The sequence below is a fragment of the Oryzias melastigma genome, linkage group LG17 (genome assembly GCF_002922805.2).
Source record: "Oryzias melastigma strain HK-1 linkage group LG17, ASM292280v2, whole genome shotgun sequence".
Lineage (NCBI taxonomy): Eukaryota > Metazoa > Chordata > Actinopteri > Beloniformes > Adrianichthyidae > Oryzias > Oryzias melastigma.
In genome coordinates this window covers 462,964-467,706 of record NC_050528.1, presented here as the reverse complement: position 1 = coordinate 467,706, position 4,743 = coordinate 462,964, and the positions used below count along the sequence as shown (strand labels likewise).

Here is a 4,743-nt window from a genome sequence, read left to right as displayed (position 1 = left end):
CAAACAATGTAATTACTTGTTGCTAATGTTAATTTTAAAGTAATTCTCAAATAAAAAAGCAGGATTTGATGTATGAACTTAAATTTAAATGTAATTAAACTAAAGTACATGAATTCACTGTAAAATTAGGGAGAATGCTAATTAATTGAAGCACTTAAAATTATATTTATTGCCATTATTATGTGTGTTTTAAGGATTTTACCTATTGACTGCTGACTGACCAAATGGAAAAATGATAAAAATTGGAAAAATAATCTCAAGTAACAGTCTGAGTAAATCAGCCTTTATTTTTGGATGCTCAGCCCTTTTCAAGTGAGAGAAAAGTGCACAAAAAATTAGGTCAATTTTGAGAGAGGCTGTAAAACATTATATTGATCATCCTTTGGTGTGACGTTCTTTTGGAGGTAGATAGCTGTCACTACTTGACTTATTTAATATTTGTTCTGTTTACAACAATTCTGCACTAAGTAGTGTGACTGCTGATCATGTTTACTATTGTTAACATTGAATCTGACAGATAATTCCAATTTGGTTATAATCAATGCAATGTTGCACAAAAGTGTCTTTAATTTGTTACACAAAATAAGAAAAGTTGTTTATTATGATTGTGTTAAAGCTAAAAAAGGAAAATGGGGATACATATTCCCAAAAAAATATGTTCTTCTATATAATGCTAGTTATTAGAGAGGATTTTTATCAATTATCGCAGTATCGCGATATTATCGATATCGTGAGCCATGTATCGCGTATCGTATCGTGAGGTACCCAGTGATTCCCAGCCCTATAAGCTATATGGAGAAATTTTGCTCCGATGGGGTAGATGCACAGAAAACGTTTAGCTAAGAAGTTTGCGCTAATGTTAGCTCTGCTTAGGTTAGCTAGACGACGATCCCTCTTCAGCGTTATCATACTCAGTCACAACCGGCTTCCTCTTCGGGTGTTCATGTATCACTGTAGTGCTGTCATGGAACACAAGTTCTGCCTTTTTTTCTTTTATTTTTAATGTTTACCACTTTCAAGCTTCGTTAGCTTGTTGTTATGATACCTTCTCAGAACTTCCTGTGACATCACCACCTCCCGGATTAGGACTACTGCGCATGTGTGTTAAAGACGATGGCAGACGCCGCATTAGAAAGAATGAACTGTAGTCTGGGGATTAAAGAAAGATTAATCCACTATGAAATTAGCGGTTGACAATTTTAATATTCGTGACTAATCGATCAATAGAGGCAGTTCTTTCAGCAGCCCATGAGCTTCTGACTGACAGCTTAACTGGAAAAGTTTTTCAGAACTTTCTGACCTTTTCCTGGTTCTTCATGGATCTCTGAGACTAATCGACTATTAAATTAGTTGTCGACTATTTTAATAGTTGAAATAGTTGCGACTAATCGACAGATCATGTCAGCTCTAGTTTAAACCGACTCTCACAGGAGTTTCAGCTTTCTACACTTCCATGAAACGACACATAAATGAGATCTGCTCTCAGGTGGACGCGTTGCAGCGTTTTCATCTGGCAAACATTTCCATCACATGAACTTTCCGCTCAGAACCTCCTCCTGTCTGCAGAACGAGGAGTCCTCCTGACCTCCTCCTCGGCAGCGTCAGCCCCGATGAGCGTCGGCACGACAACAGAGGAGTCACAGCTGAAAGCAGAGAGCCGGTGTCAGCAGCGCCGCCGCCTCCCAGCGCCGCGGCCGCTGATTGACATCACACATTATGCAGGATGTTTCTGGCACGCTCATAAAACGCATAGCTGTGTGAACATCTTATTTACCCGACAACACAGGACTGACAATTAGGCGCTGTCATCATAAATCAGCCACAACGACCTTGTCTCCATCCAGAAGCGAGCGGCGCCACAAAACGCCGCCCTCTGTGGGTGATTCGGAGTCTCCATCACGGCTTTGATCTGAAACCGTTTGGTTCCTTTGTTTACGGCGCGCGTCACGGACAAACGGCGCTGATCTGTGGCTGTAAGCAGATCCACCGGCGCTAACGGGCCGTAACACGCCGGCGTGCTCAACGGTGACATCAAGTTCTATGGAAAAATCCATTTAATGAGAGCGTGGAGGAGAGGCTCTCCACCGGATCCTCCCTCAGGAGGACCTCTCAGCAGAACCATGCTGGGTCAGGAGGGCCGCAGCGGTTCTGGAACCTCCTCCAGAGCTTCATCAGGGAGGCGGAGCCTGCAGAGGTGAACGGACGGCCCGCAGGTCATTGGGGGCAGACTGGGAGGGGCTTGGTTTGTTTGTCTTTGTTTACGCCGCCGAGCAGCTGAGCGAACATTGGAAGATCTTAAGTTTCTTCTGCTGCTTTTGGGGGGGGTCTGCCGGAATCCTCAACAGTAGCAGTTAAACAAGCTTTAAATGGGGGGGCAGCAGACCGAGGCTCCGGCGGCGTTCTCTGACACAGATCTTCTCACAGCCTTTGATTCTTTGTGTTGAGCAACAGTGACTTGTTGCAACACTATCGGTGACTAACCCAAAGACAAACTCTGAACCAGAGCTGCTGTTAGAGAAGCCAGCGGCCCGGCCGGCCCGGCCCGGCCCGGCTCGTGTTAGAGGCTTTAGGGGAATCTGGGTCAAAACTGAAGTGTCTTCAGGAACTAAGCTGTAAATTATGCACAGAAAGAGAGACGGCGGCCCAAACGTGAGAAAACACACGTGATTTATGACTTTCAGGACTTCTCTGCAATTACAGGGGATTTTAAAGCCTGTCTGTGACCCCCCCAAAAATTCTTGCAGTTGAAATTTTACCCTCCAGATTGCCCCGGGAGATAAGGACAACTGGAAAAACAGGTTGTTTGGCCTGAGTGTGGGCCTAATGCAGGGGAGCAGCATGGGGCCTTACCTTAGCAGCCGTAGCTAGGGGACATTCTATGGGCCCTCTATTCAACACTGAATGTGTGGGGGGGCGGGGGGGACTCACACTAGACGGGGCAGCGTGCCAGAGAGCCAGCCAATAGAGCCGAGCTCAGGCGAGGTTAAACTATTGTTTTGGCTTCACAAGCAAGAGTGGGCAAGGACAAAAGTAAAGTCGACGCAAAAGGAGTAAGAAAGTAGCCGATCCCTCCGGGAAACGCCTTCCCGGACTTCCAAAAGACGGGAAAGTTACCAGAAACCGCTCGCCAAAAACCCAAACCTGCAGCAGAAGTCTGAGAGGAGTTACAGAGGTCAGCCGCCGTCCCACAAACGCACCTGTGCCCCCCCCACAGACCAAAGCTGCTCCGTTACGGCTGAAGATCCGACGCCGACTCACCCATGAACGTCCAGCCGCTCCACTTATGAGGAAATCCCATTCATTCCGTTATCATTGAGAGGCACTTATTCCAGAAAGACAGAAGATCCAAATCCCTCAGAGGAAATCCAGCCGTATCCACACAGATTATCCCTGAGAGACGGCCCGCTCCCCCCTCACTTATTCCGCTGGCGGCGTGGCATTAAACCGCCGTCCTGATCCGGTTTTCCAGCTGTGGTCGGGAGAGATCCTTCAGAGCCGGGCTCCTTCACACACTGAAGGCTCGCTCAGGGACGCCTGGGAAAGGCCGGCCCACTGTGATGTCACAGGTGTCGGGTTTCACAGGGAGGAGGGAGGAGGGAGGGCCGCGGGGTCTTACCTTTCAGAGAGCTGACCAATGGCGGCGTTGTACCTGCTGCTGAGAGCAGGAAACACGCCTGGAGGAACATGTGACTGCGGCTCCAGACTCCATTATGTCTTATCTATTGTCCACCTTCTGGAGGGGGGGGGCTCGGCAGGTTAATCATAAACCTGCAGGAGCGTCTGCTGCTCCCTGGAATCCACCAACGCTGTGAAGCAGAGAGGTCACACCCAGTTTGACCTTGGAACGCACAGACCCCCCCTCATTGAGGATGTCCAACAACTCGTTTAGAGGAGAATGATAATTCCTTCTTCCTCTATCTCGGAAAAAAAGGGTAAATATGCAAAGTCCTCGTTCTTAAGTCTTCAAGGCGCCGAGTACAAACACAAACACACAAACGTTCACAAATGCTCGTCCCCCCCCCGGCCAAACTCTGCTAGCCACGGAGCTAATCATCCACAACAGATGTTCAGAAATGTTCAGTCGGATTTATGGCGGGCTCAGAGGAACCGCCAAGTCAGCCTCTGGTGCCGCTTTCCTCCGCCGTCCTACAAGGACGAGAGATTGCACCGAGAGAGGATGTCACCACAACAACGTTCCCGGCGCTCCGAGAGCCGCCATCCGAGACGGCGGCGCCTTCATAGATCACAGAGCCGCGGACCTTGGGGGGTTCTGCTCGTTTATCCCCATAATTCTGTGTGGACTCCGGCGAGGATGTTTCTTCTTCATCGCCGTCGTGTTTCCATGCATCAGCACCGCCGACCCCCCCACAATGAGAGTAATACAACATCTGAGCATGTTTCACAGAACCAGACCGGACCCCCCCCCCCCAGACTCTTCATGGGGGCTTCCTGGTTAAAACAAACGGGATCAGCTGTTCACGGCCCAACAGGCAAGAAGAGACAACCTGGACCCCCCCAATAAAAAGTATGTGGGGTGGAAACAAAAATGAAGGAAAAACGTGCTTGAGTGCAGCGATCAGATCATGGAATGATCAGGAAAAATCAATAATCCAGTTCAATGATTACATTTAAAAAACTGAAAAAACAAATTAACGTCGTTGGGAAACATTAAAAAAGTCTGAGCTTCATTTCCTGATGTCGCTTTTGCTGTTTGTTTGTTTGCTTTTTAATTTCTCTGCTTTT

General features: G+C 47.8%; 1 protein-coding gene across 1 annotated transcript in view; it reads right to left on the bottom strand.

The window, feature by feature from the left end:
• LOC112147723 (receptor-type tyrosine-protein phosphatase F) overlaps nucleotides 1–3,522 on the bottom strand; it is a 112,633-nt gene extending 109,111 nt beyond the window's left edge. The window contains exon 1 of the mRNA XM_036216241.1: nucleotides 3,259–3,522. The gene's annotated coding sequence lies outside the window, so the exon portion shown is untranslated. The remainder of the gene's footprint in view (nucleotides 1–3,258) is intronic.
• Between the last annotated feature and the right edge of the window lie 1,221 nt (nucleotides 3,523–4,743).